Here is an 18,806-nt window from a genome sequence, read left to right on the forward strand (position 1 = left end):
TTGCTAGACGTACGGCCCCATAGCCGGAACCAGGATAAACCCGTGCGTTACCGTATTGCCTCTTGCATCAACATCTGGGACGAGGAACACGCAGCATCATTACTGGTTCGGTCTGGACCGCCGGGTCAGGGCACCAACATTATCATTAATCTGCTTCTGGCCGTAAACTAGGTCCTTTAGAGTAGGGGAGGTTGGGTTTGGAATTGCATCCCTGCTGAGGATGGAAGCCAGAGATGTTGGAGTTGTTCGCTCCAACGAACTTAGCTTCCTCCTGGGTGATCAGGCAAGAGTTGCCCGTGTGTCCAGTTTCTCCACAAGTCTTGCATGTCATGCGCGAATCCATAATTTGGTTGGCCTCCTGGTGCGGAGACTCCAGCTTCTTCATGAGATGGTCCATCTTGGCAGCAAGCATATCGACACTGTAGATATGATGAATTCCCTTGCGGGGCGCTTGCTTCCTTTCACCTTTATAAATCTGGTTGGAAGCAATCTTCTCTACCAGCGCTTTCGCAGAGTTGACGCTGAGCGAAAGGAAGGAACCACATGATGTTGGATCGATGTGGTTCTGGGCTGGCATGTTCAGGCCATGGAACAAACTCTGAATGATCAGCCATTCCTCCATGCCGTGGTGGGGGCATGTTGCAATATACTCCTGGAATCTCTCCCAAGCTTTCGGAATGGCTTTATCCGGCAGCTGCTGAAATCTAGAGATTTTTCTACAGAGAGCATTGGTTTTGCCCACCGAGAAATATTTCATCAGGAATGCATTGGAGCAGGCATCCCCCATGTGGTGAAGTCTGCTTTGTTGGTGTAGAACCACATCTTCGCCTTGCCTAGCAAGGAGAATGGGAACAGCCGAAAGACAAACATTATCCATCATGGTACCTCTGTGGTTGATAGTGCTGCTCACTTCCAGGAAATTATGGAGGTGAGCATTGGCATCTTCTGATGCCTTTCCATAGAATGGAGATGCTTGAACCATGTTCACCAGCCCCGATTTGACCTCAAAGCCATCATTGCCTTGGTCATTGTTCAGTCCAATAGGGATGTGGCTGCTGGACGGGGTCGAGTACTGCATGAGAATCTTGGCCATAGGTGGTGTTGAGGCGGATAAACGAGGGTTCCAAGTGGGTTTCTTCTAAGATGGGACGACGCGGCGTCTCACAATTTGCCCAACTCTTTGAGGATTCGGTTCGAAGTTGGATGGTAGATCAAAACCGGTCATGCACTACTCTACATCGAATAAACGAGAGAGAGAGAGAGAGAGAGAGAGAGAGAGGAGAGAGAGAGAGAGAGAGAGAGAGAGAGAGAGAGAGCAATGGTAAGCCCGCTAAAACTAGCGGTGATGAAACAATAAAGTTTATCACTCAATTGTACGATAACTTTAGCCAATTGCTTCCCCGGCAACGGCACCAGAAATGCTTATTGGTGTCTTTTATGCTCAATCTGAATGGGTATTCTCCAAGCGCACAGAATCACTGATGTAGCACTTCACCACGGAGTGTTCCGGGGTATCGTGAAATCCTCAGGGAAGCACTATGGTAAAGTGTATCATAAATTGTAGTGGCAACCTTTATTGGAACGAATAATCCAGCATGGGTAAGCTGTCAGTGTTTACCGCCAAGCCTGCTCAGGGATACCCTTAGTAGTAAGGTTTGTAGGTAGGGATCGACTGCTCTAAAACTCGATGGTGCAGGGAACACAAAGATTTAGACAGGTTCGGGCCGCGAGTTGCGTAATACCCTACATCCTGTGTGGTTGTTTGTATTGCCTTAGGTGTTGAAGTTGATTTGAGGGGGTCCCTACCCACCCTTATATATTCGAGGGGACAAGATTACATGGAAAGTCCAAGCCGAGTACAGTTGGAGTCTTACTACAACACAATCAGATAGTTTCCTTTGTACTTGTTAACGGTGCTTAAGTGCCATTTTCAACCGTCAACTATACTCAATAATCAAGGAAAACTACATGCCTTACTCGCATATTTGTATCACTAACCTTGCTCCATAGTTGTTTTTGAGTTTTGTACATTTCAGATGAGCAGGAGCAGAATAAGACGAAAACACGCAGCAGACGCCATACAACTATGCAGAATATCACATCCAACATCACACCCTTACAAAGAGGGCCCGCATGTCAGAGGAAACGGGGCCTCCACACAAGATGCACTAGAGGATAAGGATAAGATCCAATGAATCAACCACTCAGCAAAGGATCAGGCCGAGGGGCTTCCAGGTGGGGTCAGCCGACCCCCTGGGTCGGCCGAACCTGTCCTGGTTTCCGTCCAGGTGCACTTCGAGGAGTAGCTGCCAAGGCACCTGATCACCTTCCATATGTGCGTTGGCAGGAAACCGACCTCTAGAGCTATAAATAGGGCCTCTCTCCACCACCCTCAACACACACTTAATTTCCACCATTCCAAGGAGGCTCTCCTCTTTCTTGCTCTCTTAGCTAGGTAGTGGAGCTAGGCTAGTTCTTCTTTAGCGAGAAAGTCGTCCTCGGGGTCGTTGAGCAATCCTCGGCTCCTGGTATGGCTTTGTATCCAATTTGTCAGACTTCTATTCATAATATAGAGTTATGCCATGGTTGCTTTACTATCTTGATAGTTTATCAATCCATGCTTAGTTCGTTCATGAGTTATGCTAAGGTCTTGGTTAGGCTAGATGATCCGGGTATGGATAGAGGTTCGATGTGCTTTCGGTATTGCTCTAGTGTTTTACTTGTCCATCTGAAGGGTAGGAGACATGGGGGCACTAGAGTAGTGACTTCATACACGAGCGTGGTGCTCGGGTATGCGGGATCCTTCGGATATGACTGTGCTCCACGATGTGACTGGGGTAGATGGCAGGTGGTGACAGCCCTGTCCGTCCGGCATAACAGCGGTGTTGCGTTTAGCGTACTCCCCGACGTTCGGGTTCGGTGTACGAGTTCATGCAAAGAGGTAACGGGACTAGATGTACTCCGGTGCGGGACCTTCTCCCCACTATCCCATTTTCAGGGCACCTGTAGTCCTAACCATGTCCTAACATAACCCTAGCTTTGGATAGAAGCACTAGGACACCTAACCTAGCCTAAGCTCCATTTGACTTAACGTAGAGTAGAGTAGTTCCTTTCTTTTGTTGTTTCTCTCTTTTATTCCTTCCTCTTAGAGTGTTGATGTGTGATGTGTCGCATTACCCTTGCTTATTCTTTACTTGGACTTACCCCTGTTAGAGCATTGCCTTTTACTTGAGGCACAATGCCATGGTTAATGTTAAGTACAATACCTTTGCCACTGCCGTCCTTTGGGACACAAATAAATGACGATACCCTTACTCTCCGGGTGAAATACTACAACAGTATATCCGTGCTCTTGAGAATCCTTCTGTAATCGTATTGATTATACCACGAGAGTGGCACCCCTTGGGTGCAGTTGCTAGGATGGATTCGGCGCCCTCATTTCTAGTGATTGCACCAAGGACCGCCAATAAGCATTTCTGGCACTGTTGCCGGGGACTATCCATTCCTAGTGATTGCGCTAAGAAATGCCAACAGTACTGCTGCTAGTCCTACGCCTATTCGGGTAGTTACAAGAGAGGTAAGGTATATCCATGAGCTATTCCTTACTCTAGAATATTCTATGTCTATAAGTAGTCCTGCTGCCCTAGGTCTGACAAGCCCTCGAGCTCTTCGTAGCCGAGTCCTGCATGCGTCGAGTACTTGGCTGGGCATCTTCATGTACTTCAGGTGGTCTAAACATCCTTCTGGTTGCTTCTGGGCCTTCCTTCAGGTACGTCGAGTAGTTCTCCAAGTACTTGCCGTTGATTCAAGGCTGTGAGGTGCTCAAACCCCGAAATCTTGATCATATATGGTGCGCGAAGTACTCGCGCTCCATATGGAGTAGCCCCCGAGCCTTAGGTTGAATCGTAGAATCAGTCTGAGGGTCACTTCAGTCTTTTTCCTTCATTATTTTCTAAAAAAATTGAAAAATAAATCTCTGATACACATTTCCCACAGACCCTAAGTCTTGAATTTAAATCTCCAATTTAGATTTAAGGATCCAAAACTCGTGACAAAATATATGGTAAAACTGCTCAAAGAAGTGAACAGCCGCTGATCTTCTAGGTATTCACAGAACTGCCATTGGAAACCTTATAAATCAATTCGGTGACTTTTAGGGTTTTACCCCTTTGACTCCTGGCTGCCATCATTGTTAGATCCAAATTTCCCAATTGCTTTGCCTTCTCAGTTCTCCATCCACTAGCCCCTCTTGTAGCCCCCAAGCTTAAGATCATAGCTCATGACACCAAGATGGCTCCCAAGAAGAACAAGTCCAAGATCGAAGATGAAGAGGTTGCTAATCTCTCCACAGGCTGGCGCAAAAGAAAAATGTTCGAAGCAGCTGTACAAGAATTGGAGACCATAGGTCTTATCCAGAGTCAAGCTATGATCCAATGGTGTGCAGGAGAAGGAGAAGATTATACTTTCGAAGGTACGCTTGAAACCGTTATGTTCCGTGATTTCGTGCAATGTGGCCTTGCATTGCCTATTTCTGAATTTTTCCATGCTCTTCTTCACTTATGGGGCATCCAATTGCACCATCTGACCCCACAATCTATCTTGCATCTTGCTATATTCACCCATTTCTGCGAAGCATTCCTTGGCATCCTTCCCCATTTTCACCTTGTCCAACATTTCTTCATCCTTGTACCCATTCCAAATGCTACCAAGCCCGCTGTCATTGAGGGATGTGAATTGGTACTCCATCCTGAGGCCCGAGACGAGTACTTATCTTACAAGCCAGCGGGTAAAGGAGTCGAGTGGAAAAGTTTCTGGTTTCATGTCGGGAATTTTGAATCTCCACTTCCAGAGAGAACTCCTGGAGCCCCCCAAGTCCGAGCGTGCTGGTCGAGTACTAGACCTGGTGGCCGCCAAGTAAAATGCCTTCTTGATGCCATTGCAACATTCAAGAACAAAGGAATTACTGGCGATCATGTGGTCTTTTCTTTTCTGAGTCGTCGGATCTAACCCCTGCAGCGTCGGAAGCATCCTGACTTCAGATATATATATATATGAAGGTGTAAAAGATCCCACCAGGCTTTCTCTAGAATCAATGTCTCGTGTTGAGCTAGTCAAAAGATGTTGCAAAGTACTTGACCATTTCGACAACACATTGGTGCTGCCAGCACTCTTTTCTGCAGTCAATCCACCCGAAAATACCTGGGTAAGAGTTAAAAAGCATTCTCAAGTACTTGTAGGTAAGCCTTTTGATATTCTGATGAATCCTCTTTTTTGTAGAAGAATTATAAGACATGGTACTGCATGCCTCCGTCTTCAGAAGATGCCGCTCATTCTGGTGGCAGTAAGAAACGTAAAGCAGCTCCTGGATCTCTATTGCAGAGGAAAACACACAGCCTCAATATTGGACAGTAAGAATCTTACTTTCTCTTATTAGATCCAATTAGCCTCAGCTTCTTTATTCTGAATCTCGCTTGTCTAGGATCCAATATCTTCCTGCACACGAGAAGGATTAAGTCCAAGACATCCGTAACTGGGTGCAAAGGGATCCAGAAGCAACCACTCGATCAGCCCCCGAATCACCTATAATTGGGTTGATAGAGAACTCTGTTGCTGTTTGTCAGGATGTAGGCATATCTGGAACAACAAAGGAGGCAATTCCCGAAACAACCAAGCCTACTCCATCTGCGACTACTGGGGAAACCGCCACTACTACTGGAATTGGTGGTGGTGAGGCTGAAGGGTCAAGGAATCGTGCCATTAGAGTAGTACCCTTTCAGTCTCTTCCTCAATCTTCCCAGGAGGAGTTGGGAATGGAGCTCTTTGATGATCCGCTGCTGTCTATAGAGAATGTGAAAAAGCTTGCAGATTATATGCAATAGAGCTTCAAATATACCAAGGTAAAAATGTTTGCTTTTGTCTTTGCTGACATCGAGTAGTTCATGATATCTGACGCATCATCTGTTGTATTTGTAGGATGTTGCCAATCGGTCTTTCCTGAAATCCCAGGCTTTGTATCAGACCACAGATAATCAGAACACCTTGAATCAGAAGAATGCTGAAATTGCCAATGTGGCAGAACCACCTAAATTATCCCGGCTCAAGTGCGCAGGCCATCACCAAAAAGGCAACACCGACTCAAATGCACTTCAAACGGAACAATTCTTGGTCTATCGGGTAACGTCCTGATACAACCACCGGTTCTCGGATCGAACAAGCATACCCCGCATGAAGGCGAGTCCAGAGATATTACAACCACAATTTTACAACACAAGCAAAGTAGTGATTACAACATGTTTCAAAGTACTTATCACAAAACCAAACTTTGTAAAACAGTTATACAAACCATAACTTTAAGTTCAGAGTTTGAAAAGCAGCGGAAATAGAATACGACGGCTACAACACGTCGTAGAAGTATACCAAGCTAACCCAAGCAAGATATCACTCATCAGGGTTATTGCCGGCCGAAGACGAATCCCACTCTACGGACTAGCCAGGAGGCAAAGAGCAGGGCCAAGACAAACTAGCGACCTGGTCCTCAAAACTCATACCTGAAAAAGGGTTTCAACAGCAAGGCTGAGTATTCTAATACTCAGCAATACTTAACCATCAACGGGTATACAGAACCCACTTTAGCTAGACTATGCAGGGTTTTGTGAGGCTCTGGTTTTCCTTTTGCTGAAAACCAATAAAGAGTAGGTCCTTACTTTCAAATTTTAGCTTCCAAGATTCTAGTTGATTAAATATTCTATGTAAGCAACTACTATTCAACCATGGTAGATCTTTAAGCAAACATCAAGATTGATCATAATAATGTTGCTCTTATTATTCTGTGTGGCAAAGAGATCAAGCAGTCCCAAACTGTGGGAAGCAGACGATTCGAATTGAATTTGTTAACCTGGCCAGGCAGACCTAACACACACGTTTGGAACACCGTCGGGTCGTTCCCAAACAACCGTTTACCTTTCTTTCCGGCTTGTGGATAGGGTCACTCTCCCCGACTACAGGGCTCCAAGGTCCAACCTTGTCCCTCGAAGTCGCAGTGTTGATCAACAATAAAATTTAAAAGCCTATCTCTAAAGAGAGAGTGATAGGTATATCCACTCCCCGGTCCAATCGGCTACTAGGCTTACCGCGTACCATATTTACGGCATGTGGCTAGTACGTTAAAAAACTTAACCAGCACTACCACACACCGCGACCTTAGCAAGTTCATCAACACAGACGGGGTCTCACACAAGGTCATGATATCGAACACAACCCCGTCCGTCGTCCTTATATTGATAACAGAAAGTAAACAAGCAATTCCTATAGAGCTCGCGAGTGACAGTCAATCACTCGACTTTTACCGGTCCTATAAGCTTAGCAATTAATCGAACTCAGGTCTAGTGTTCAGTACATAGGTTCCTAGGATCATGCATCTAGGGTTTCAATTCAAATCCTAAGAACTGTAAATGCACAAGTAAGTAATAACGATAAATGGTAATAATTTGAAATATAGGTTATGTCCGGGGCTTGCCTTCTCGGTAGTCACTAACTATTTCAGCTCTGGGCTCTTCCGAACTTTGGTCCGGGGCTTCAGTTAGTACAACAGTGTTCACTTGAGCTTCGAGATCATCTCCTTCGGAATCCGGGATCAGCTCGTACGTCCCGTCCGATAAAGCAGTCGTATCTATATGTGATGCAAGAACAGTATTATAAACACGCTCACGATGTGGGGAAGCTAAGCAAACAAAATTAATACACACATGGGCAATTGATTATAGAGTAGTAACTCAACATATCTAACTACACAAGGCAACATGATCAACGGCACAAAAAAAGCTTACTAACTTCATAAAGTAAGTTGTAGTGGTTTCCTATAACAAGTAAACTATGGTTTGCTAATAAATCAACCACTCAGCACTCATACAGTAGTAAAATTCAGCAAAAATTACATTAAATAGAAGATAAACAGAATGAGCTATCCTGCAAATTTCATGCCAAAACTTGCAGCCAAGTATCCAGAACAATTCATCTATTCAGGCAACTCCTAGAACAAGATTGAATTCTACAGATTAAACAAGAGCAAAACAGAAGCTGAAAATTTAACAGTAGGTCTAACAGATCTAAGTTAGCTATTATAAATTTTTCAGGATTTATTCTGCAAAGAATTAATTAGGAGAAAATAAACAAAAAAGACATCAGCTTAACAAGATTCATTTTTAGCTCCTGTTCTAGTTATGAACTCATTCTCAAATTTCACAGGTAGTAACCTATGACTAAAATAAGGCTCTAAAAAAATTATCAGGATTTTCTATGAAAGGAAACTATTTATCATGATTAAAGTCTACTAAACAAGCATTAAATCAAAGAAATAGCTACACATGAGAACTGACCATGGAATTTTTATAGAAATACTATATTCACATGAGTAATTCACCATAAAAAATTTCACTGCAAGACATGGCTTCAAGCAATAGTTAAGAAAAAGATAAAACAACTAGTCTTTATATACCTAGTGACACAAATCAATTTGTACAGCAAAAACTTTCAACAAACATCCATCATATTTTGATTCTACTGCATAGAGCTGTACACAAGGATTCCAGAACAACTGGATTTGCTATTTTACAAATTTTCTACGAATTTCTATTGAACTTCAAAGTTTATAGCTAGAAATAACAAATAAGTCCCTAGTAACACTATTCACTTGAGTCACTGACTAAGTAGATAGCCCCCTGGCGTTTCTCGAATTCCAACAACCAAATCCCGGGCCGTAGTAAAGGAACAGAGGAAGGAATCGGCTGGATTCCCGGCGGCTAGGCTCGTTGGCGGCGATAGGGATCTTGGGGAAAACGAAGAGGAGGTCGAGGCGGACCCCTGGGTACCCTTGGCGCAACAGGAGAGGGCCGGATGAGGCGGATCGACGGAGGAGGGCGGTCGGAGGCGGAGGAGGCTCGTCGGCGGGGCTACTCCGGTGGGAATTGGTCGACGAGAAGTGGTCGGGTATGTGCGCGAGGTTGAGGCGGAGCTGTTGGTGGGGTTGGCGTGGGCGGAGCTGCTCTGGAATGGCGGGTCGACGGTAGCTTGAGCTCGCCGGCGTTCGGGGTGGAGCGGCGGCGACGTTCTGAGGCGTCAGAGCGAGGAAAAGGCGAAAGAGTGAGGGGAAAAGCTTGCTAAGGTTTTTGTGGTGCTCGTGCGCGTGAAAGATCGAGAGCTGGGCCTCTGAGTTGGGCTCTCCACGGCGGCGCCGAGGTGGCGGCCGCGCAGTGCGCTACTGCTGCGTGGCACGGGTTCGAGAGCTCCAGCCCGTGGGCAAGAAGCGGTGGAGGAGGTCGGGAGCGACGCGTGGGCGCCAGCGCGAAGCAGGAGGTGGCTCGAGGGCGGCCCAGAGCGGCGGGCGGGCGGCGCTGACGGTCGGCGCTGTGAAGCAGAGGAGCAGGCAGGAGGAAGGGGAAAAGGGACTTCTTTGCAATTTCTAAAAATTCTAGGGACCCAAATGTAAAACAGCAATAACTTTTAAACTAAAGCTCAAATGAAAAAGTGCCCAACATGAAAGTTGTTCAACTTTTCAAGATCTACAAAATTGATGTTGTGCAAAAATTGATTTGACCAAAGTATAAAGAGCTATTTTTGAAAACATAGAAAGGATTTTGAATTCAAAGGATTTTTGTCTTTTTCAAGGTAATTCACTTTAAACTTAGGCTGAAATGAAAGTTTTCCTGCCATGCAATGATTGCACTACAATTTGCAAAAGGGTCAGTTGGATCCATGCCACTCCAATTTCTTGAAATTGGATCTCATGTTGAAATCCATGCCATTGAGTGGCATGATTTTCAACATGACACCCAATTTCACGGAGTTGTGGTGGCATGAATCGAATTTTCCCTAAAAACACCCTCCACAAAAGCTATAATACCACAACCTATTCAAATATAACTATAGAAAGGACCTTGCATAAAATCATAATTACGCATAGAACCTTTATATTTACAAAAAGATCCTTTTTCAAGCAAATCAAGCACATGAAGCATAAAATAGATACACAACTACTGTGCAGACACCTAGGGTGTCACAGCCTTCCCCCCTAAAAGGAATCTCATCCCGAGATTACAGAAAGAAAAGGATGCAAAGATTTGATTACCTGATTTGGTCCTAAGAAAGTCAGGAAAGTTTCTTTGGAGATAAGTTTCAGTCTACCAAGTAGCTTCTTCCTCTGTATGATGATTCCACTGAATCTTATACATTTTAACTTTCTCCCTTCTAGTACTTCTTTCTTTGGTGTCAAGAATTTTGATCGGATACTCCGCATAGGATAGATCGGATTCAATCTCAATATCTTGTGGTTCAAGGATCTCAGTGGGTACCTTGATGCACTTCCAGAGTTGTGATACATGGAAGACATCATGAATGGCGGCCAACTGAGACGGAAGACGAAGTTGGTAGGCAACTGGTCCACAAGCTTCGATGATTTCAAATGGTCCGATGTATCGGGGTGCTAATTTACCTTTTACGCCAAAGCGTTGAACACCTCTAGTAGGAGATACTCGCAAATATACGAAATCCCCTACCTTGAACTGTAAAGGATCTCTTCTTTTATCTGCATAACTTTTCTGTCTTGATTGGGCTGCTTTAAGATTAGTCTGGACAACTTTGAATTTTTCTTCTGCCTCAGTAACTAGATCTGGCCCAAATACTTTGCGTTCTCCAGCTTGTGACCAACTCAAAGGAGTTCGACACCTTCGACCGTATAACGCTTCAAATGGTGCCATTTGCAAGCTGGATTGATAACTGTTATTATATGAGAACTCTGCCAGTGCTAGGCATTTATCCCAGTTCTTGCCATATTGAATAGCACATGCCCTCAACATGTCTTCAAGGATTTGATTGATTCGTTTAGTTTGCCCATCTGTTTGTGGTTGATAAGCTGAACTACGAATCAATTTGGTTCCAAGGGATTCTTGCAATTGCCCCCAGAAACGTGCAACAAACTGAGCGCCACGATCAGAAATGATCGTCTTTGGAACTCCATGTAAACGGACTATTTGATCCAGATAGATCTCTGCATACTTCTTGGCATAATAAGTCATATGAACCGGAATAAAATGAGCGGTCTTGGTGAGTCTATCAACGATTACCCAAACAGAATCATGCTTCTGCAAAATGTTGGGTAAACCAACAATAAAATCCATACTGATGTCCTCCCATTTCCAGGATGGAATGGGTAAAGGTTGGAGAGTACCAGCTACTTTCAAGTAACTAGCTTTAACTCTTTGACAGACATCACACTCAGAAACATATCTGGCGATCACTCTTTTCATTCGAGTCCACCAGAAATTTTGTTTAAGATCTTGGTACATCTTGGTACTACCAGGATTAATCGAAAACTTCGATAGATGTGCTTCATCAAGGATTTGCTTTCTAAGCTTATGATTCTTGGGTACAACAAGTCGAGATTCAAACCATAAAACTCCTCTATGATCCACTCGGAAACATTTGTACTTTGCTTCACCTTGGGATAACTTTTCTTTGATGATTTTGATACCTTCATCAAGTAATAGTGCCATGATGATGCTATCATGAAGTGTAGGCTCAATAGCTATATGGTTCAAACTTCCTTGAGGTACCATTTCTAGGTTTAGTTTCATCATTTCCTGGCATAGAGTTTCATTGAATGGCTCTATAGATAGACAAATGGCATTGTGATTTGCGGCTGAGTGCATCCGCAACTACATTGGCTTTTCCTGGATGATAGTGAACTTCTAGATCATAGTCCTTTATCAATTCTAGCCAGCGCCTCTGTCTCATGTGTGAGATCAGCTTGGGTGAATATATACTTGAGACTCTTATGGTCCGTGTAAATGTTATAGTGGGTTCCCATAAGATGATGTCTCCAGAGCTTAAGAGCATGTATGACAGCTGCTAACTGCAGATCATGTGTTGGATAATTCTTCTCATGATTCCGGAGAGCTCTTGATGCATACGCGATCACCCAGTTGTCTTGCATAAGCACACAACCAAGTCCCGTACCAGAAGCATCACAATAAACATCAAAAGGTTTGGTACTGTCCGGTGTAGCCAATACTGGAGCAGTAGTGAGTCGTGCTTTGAGAGTTTGAAAGGCTTCTTCACATTTATCATCCCAAAGAAATTTCACTCCTTTCTTTAACAACTCCGTCATAGGTTTGGCTATTCTGGAGAAGTCAGAAATGAATCGACGATAGTATCCAGCTAAACCGAGAAAACTGCGAATCTGATGGACTGAAGTAGGAGAATTCCAATCCATCACTTCTTGCAGTTTAGATGGATCAACAGATATACCTTCACTAGAGATGGTATGACCCAAAAATTTCACCCTATCCAGCCAATATTCACACTTGGAGAATTTGGCATAAAGGTGATGATCTCGTAATCGTTGAAGAACGATACGTAAATGCTGAGCATGATCTTCTTCATTCTTGGAGTAGATCAAAATGTCATCGATGAATACCACGACGAATTTATCCAACTCCGGCATGAAGACTGAATTCATCAAGTACATAAAATATGCTGGAGCGTTGGTAAGACCAAAAGACATAACCAGATACTCATAGAGTCCATATCTGGTCGAGAAAGCAATCTCTGGAATATCACAAGGCTTGATCTTTATTTGATGGTAGCCGGAACGAAGATCAATCTTAGAGAAAACCTTGGCTCCAGCTAACTGATCAAACATGATATCAATGCGGGGAAGAGGATACTTGTTTTTAATAGTGACCGCATGGAGTGGTCGATAATCAACACATAGCCTCAAACTATTGTCCTTCTTCTTCACAAACAGGGTTGGACATCCCCAGAGTTAAGAACTTGGACGTATAAAGCCCTTGTCAAGAAGGTCTTGAAGTTGGATTTTCAATTCTGTTAACTCATTTGGAGGCATTCGGTACGACCTCTTAGAAATAGGGGCGGTACCGGGTTGAAGCTCAATAACGAACTCGATATCTCTATCAGGGGGCATTCCAGGCAGGTCATCTGGAAATACATCCGCATACTCACACACAACTGGAATATCTTCAAGTTTAATTTCTTTTGCGGCATAGGCACAAGAGTTGAAGCACTCTCATTGTGGCAGATAGAGTATGGTGGCTCCTTGATGTGGTGAATCTATCTCAATAGCTCGAGAAGAGATATCTAACAGTACTTTATGTTTAGTCATCCAATCCATGCCCAGAATAACATCCATGCCTTCTAAGTTCAACAAGATCAAATCTGTCTTTATCACTTTGCTACCCAACTTAAGTGGTACATGTGTAGTGATTTGATTGGAAGCTATCTTTCCACCAGGAGTTTCTATCATGTAAGATTTCTTGACATGACAAAAAATCCAATCCTACCCTTGCTCCAAATTGACACTTATAAAACTTTGAGTTGCACCAGAATCAAATAATATGAGTGCGGGTTTATGGTGGATAGAGAAAGTACCCGACATGACTGGTGCTCCTTCGGGAAGGTCTGTAAGAGTAGTGAAATTAACACGCCCCTATCGGACTTGCACCATTTGTCTTTTGCCCTTGCCCTTGTTGTTGTTCTAGTTAGAGTTCTGCCCTAGATAATTCTTTCTGGGCTGCGGACAATTCTTGGCAAAGTGGGAAGTACTGCCGCAGTTGAAGCATCGATTATCACCATTCCCACGATTAAACTGTGGGGCATTTGGCCTTAGGCCAAACTGTTGCGGCGGCTGCTGCTGAGGTACTAGAGGTCTGAATCCTCCTTGCTGCTGAGGCGGCCTAAAAACAAGCCTGCCCATTGGGGCATTTCTCTGTGGAGGTCTGGGTAGAGTGTTCTGCACCAGACGATACCTCGGTGGCTGAGCACTCGAGGGTCTTGTTGGTGCCTTTCGCTTCTTCTCGGCGCGATGTGCAGCAATACATTCCTCTTGAGTAATGGCCAGGTTGACCAGCTCATTGTAAGTGTTGGGTTGAACAAGGTTTAGATGTTCCTTGAGCTTGGTAGTGAGGCCACGACGAAAACGATCACGTTTCTTGGCGTCAGTATCAGCATGATGGCCCGCATACTGGCACAGTTGATTGAAGGCCTGTGCATATTGAAGAACAGTGCGGGTTCCTTGATTTAGAGCCAAGAACTCATTCAACTTTCTTTCCATCAGTCCCTCAGAAATATGATGTGATCTAAAAGCATTTCGGAACTCCTCCCAAGAGATGACATATCCAGCAGGCTGCATCGCACAATAATGATCCCACCATATACGTGCAGGACCACGAAGTTGCTGGGCGGCAAAGTGGGCCTTGTTTGCATCAGCACAAGGTAATGCTAGCAAAGCAAACTTGGAATCGATAGTACGGAGCCAAGCATCGGGGTCCAGTGGGTCATCAGCCTTGCTGAAAAGTGGAGGTTGGGTACCAAAGAATTCCTGGTAACCCGCTGGTTGTGCATCACGTCCTCCATGCTGCTGGCGTGGCTGATTCTGCTGCCCTTGGACCAGTTGGCGAAGCAATTCTGTTTGCATGGCCATTAACTTGGCCAGATTTGACGGGGGTGGCGGTGGCTGCTGAGATCCACTGCCAGCTTCACGACTAAAGCCATCAGGCGTTCCACGAGTATGACCAACCATCTGTAATTATGGAAGACATCCATTAGATACATTTTTCTTGCTCCCACAATCAATGGTATTGGTTCATCATTTGAGATTCTATGGAACGAAAAGATCATCAAGACATCAAGATGGAACTAGGGATAAAGACATGACTGAAACTCCCTCTCTCAAACCAAGTTTTCATTCAACTCATTGTTTAACCATACTAAAACATATTCAAGAAAACAAACTCTAGAAATTCCTTAAGAAGACTCATGTAACATTTTCCAATTCTAGGAATCAAAGCAAACATCAACCAAATATGCATGCACGTTCTATTCGTTCCTCACAAGATAAACAATTGCCAACTATGGTTGGGCTTACGTGGTTAGCACGGTGGCATAACATAGATACGGCTCTCCCTATATAGCTAGTCGATAAATTCTAACCGTTCTTAACTTATCGAATCACGGTTAGTGTACCTACAGAAGATTGACAGAACATATATATATCCATTGAACCTTTCATGCCAGCACTCATGAAAGTGTCCCCATACATTACCACTCACTATAGAAGCTGCAGCCATACAATTTCCGCCGTATGGCCAACATTAACATATGCTACTCAGTGGCGTATTCACAAGTTCCTTTACTCCCAATATAGTCGACCGAGATCGGTATATTGGCAGCAGCTCAAGTAGGCCACTGCTTGAGCACAGCGTTCGGTTCGCATCGCCGACGGGAAGGTCAGCTCCCTCAGCTAACTGAGTACACTTTACTTCCAATATAGTCAACTAATAGTTGGTATATTGGGAGCACCTCAAGTAAGCCACTGCTTGAGGGCAGCGTTCGGCTCGCATCACTGACAGGAAGGTCAGACTCCCTCAGCTGACTGAGGATCCTTTCCTTCTTACCTTAACGTAGATGCATCGTTACAAAAATTAAGGGTTGCTTTTGAGTATGGTTTGACAAAAATGTAAAGTGCTGGAAGTCAGATAACATAAACCATACATAAATAGCCACCTAGTAACTCCTGTAAATTTCCCTTAGGGCTTTACGCTCTATGCACAATCCTTAACGAAACTACGTTGGTTTCAGAAATACCTTGTTGGTCCAATTTTATACGAAATTGATTTTTAAGGTTCCAACACCTCTGGTGTATGCTTGCAGCTCTGATACCATTCATTCTGTAACATCCCGCCTCCCCGAGGGCGGGCCCGCTTACATCTGGCTGCTTTCTAGGACATAGACTGTCCTCACAGACCAACACCAGTCTTTTCTACACACTTTGTCCTCACTCGTGCGCACCCGAGAAGAACTTCCCGGTCGGTCACCCATCCCCAAATTTCTCCGGGCCAAGCACGCTTAACCTCGGAGTTCTTTGGAGACCGGCTTCCGGAAAAGAAGTTGCAACTTGTTGGTATGAGTATCCTATTAATCCTATTATGCCCTGGGCCGGGGTGTCACATGCTCACCCCCTTAAGAGACCGACGTCCTCGTCGGTCAATCCCAAGCCAGGAACGTCCTCTCTTGCCCACGTCCCGTACGTCCAGTGCCAACAGCCCATGTATCACGTCTGTGCGTCCAGTGCAAACGGTCCCTGTGCCACGTCTGTGCGTCCAGTGCCAACGGCGCATCCCAGATGCCCGCGCACTGACCCGCCACGCGCCCGTGCACATGTCGGTGGCATCTGCGCCCCACGCGCCCGTGCTCATGCCTCCGCACTTACGCTCGTACGTGCCCATGAAACCGCGAGAGTCAGCTCTGATACCATTCATGGTAGAACCACCTAAATTATCCCGGCTCAAGTGCGTAGGCCATCACCATAAAGGCAACACCGACTCAAACGCACTTCAAACGGAACAATTCTTTGTCTGTTGGGTAACGTCCCGATACAACCACCGGTTCTCGGATCGAACAAGCATACCCCGCACGAAGGCGAGTCCAGAGATATTACAACCACAATTTTACAACACAGGCAAAGTAGTGATTACAACATGTTTCAAAGTACTTATGACAAAACCAAACTTTGTAAAACAGTTATACAAACCATAACTTTAAGTTCAGAGTTTGAAAAGCAGCGGAAATAGAATACGACGGCTACAACACATCGTAGAAGTATACCAATCTAGCCCAAGCAAGGTATCACTCGTCAGCGTCATTGCCGGCCGAAGACGAATTCCACTCTATGGACTCGCCAGGAGGCAAAGAGTAGGGCCAAGACAAACTAGCGACCTGGTCCTCAAAACTCATACCTAAAAAAGGGTTTCAACAGCAAGGCTGAATATCCTAATACTCAGCAAGACTTAACCGTCAACGGGTATACATAACCCACTTTAGCTAGACTATGCAGGGTTTTGTGAGGCTCTGGTTTTCCTTTTGCCGAAAAGCAATAAAGAGTAGGTCCTTACTTTCAAATTTTAGCTTCCAAGATTCTAGTTGATTAACCATTCTATGTAAGCAACTACTATTCAACCATGGTAGATCTTTAAGCAAACATCAAGATTGATCATAATAATGTTGCTCTTATTACTCTGTGTGGCAAAGAGATCAAGCAGTCCCAAACTGTGGGAAGCAGACGATTCGAATTGAATGTGTTAACCTGGCCAGGCAGACCTAACACACACGTTTGGAACACCGTGGGGTCGTTCCCAAACAACAGTTTACCTTTCTTTCCGACTTGTGGATAGGGTCACTCTCCCCGACTACAGGGCTCCAAGGTCCATCCTTGTCCCTCGAAGTCGCAGTGTTGATCAACAATAAAATTTAAAAGCCTATCTCTAAAGAGAGAGTGATAGGTATATCCACTCCCCGGTCCAATCGGCTACTAGGCTTACCGCGTACCATATTTACGGCATGTGGCTAGTACGTTCAAAAACTTAACCAGCACTACCACACACCGCGACCTTAGCAAGTTCATCAACACAGATGGTGTCTCACACAAGGTCATGATATCGAACACAACCCCGTCCGTCGTCCTTATATTGATAACAGAAAGTAAACAAGCAATTCCTATAGAGCTCGCGAGTGACATGCAATCACTCGACTTTTACCGGTCCTATAAGCTTAGCAATCGATCGAACTCAGGTCTAGTGTTCAGTACATAGGTTCCTAGGATCACGCATCTAGGGTTTCAATTCAAATCCTAAGAACTGTGAATGCACAAGTAAGTAATAACAATAAATGGTAATAATTTGAAATATAGGTTATGTCCGAGGCTTGCCTTCTCGGTAGTCACTAACTATTTCAGCCCTAGGCTCTTCTGAACTTTGGTCCGGGGCTTCAGTTAGTACAGCAGTGTTCACTTGAGCTTAGAGATCACCTCCTTCGGAATCCGGGATCAGCTCGTACGTCCCGTCCGATAAAGCAGTCGTATCTATATGTGATGCAAGAACAGTATTATAAACACGCTCACGATGTGGGGAAGCTAAGCAAACAAAATTAATACACACATGGGCAATTGTTTATAGAGTAGTAACTCAACATATCTAACTACACAAGGCATCATGATCAACGGCACAAAAGAAGCTTACTAACTTCATAAAGTAAGTTGTAGTGGTTTCCTATAACAAGTAAACTATGGTTTGCTAATAAATCAACCACTCAGAACTCATACAGTTGTAAAATTCAGCAAAAATTACATTAAACAGAAGGTAAACATAATGAGCTATCCTGCAAATTTCATGCCAAAACTTGCAGCCAAATATCCAGAACAATTCATCTATTCAGACAACTCCTAGAAAAAATTGAATTCTACAGATTAAACCAGAGCAAAACAGAAGCTAAAAATTTAACAGTAGGTCCACACAGAGCTATATTAGCTATTATAAATATTTCAGGATTTATTCTGCACAGAATAAATTAGGAGGAAATAAACAAAACAGACATCAGCTTAACAAGATTCATTTTTAGCTCCTGTTATAGTCATGAACTGGTGCTCCAATTTTACAGGTAGTGACCTATGACTAAAACAAGGCTCTACAAAAATTATCAGGATTTTCTATTTAAGGAAACTATTTATCATGATTAAAGTCTACTAAACAAGCATTAAATCAAAAAAATAGCTACACATGAGAACTGACCACGGATTTTATAGCAATACTATATTCACATGAGTAATTTACCATAAAAAATTTCACTGCAAGACATGGCTTCAAGCAATCGTTAAGAAAAAGATAAAACAACTAGTCTTTATATACCTAGTGACACAAATCAATTTGTACAGCAAAAACTTTCAACAAACATCCATCATATTT

At 44.0% G+C, this 18,806-nt stretch overlaps 1 non-coding gene across 1 annotated transcript; it reads left to right on the forward strand.

The window, feature by feature from the left end:
- Positions 1-620: 620 nt before the first annotated feature.
- On the forward strand, positions 621-727 carry LOC120663245. The gene has a single exon (XR_005670461.1). It is a non-coding gene; the product is annotated as a small nucleolar RNA R71 (small nucleolar RNA).
- Positions 728-18,806: the final 18,079 nt, after the last annotated feature.

Source organism: Panicum virgatum, chromosome 2N, assembly GCF_016808335.1.
Source record: "Panicum virgatum strain AP13 chromosome 2N, P.virgatum_v5, whole genome shotgun sequence".
In the NCBI taxonomy this organism is placed as follows: Eukaryota; Viridiplantae; Streptophyta; class Magnoliopsida; order Poales; family Poaceae; genus Panicum; species Panicum virgatum.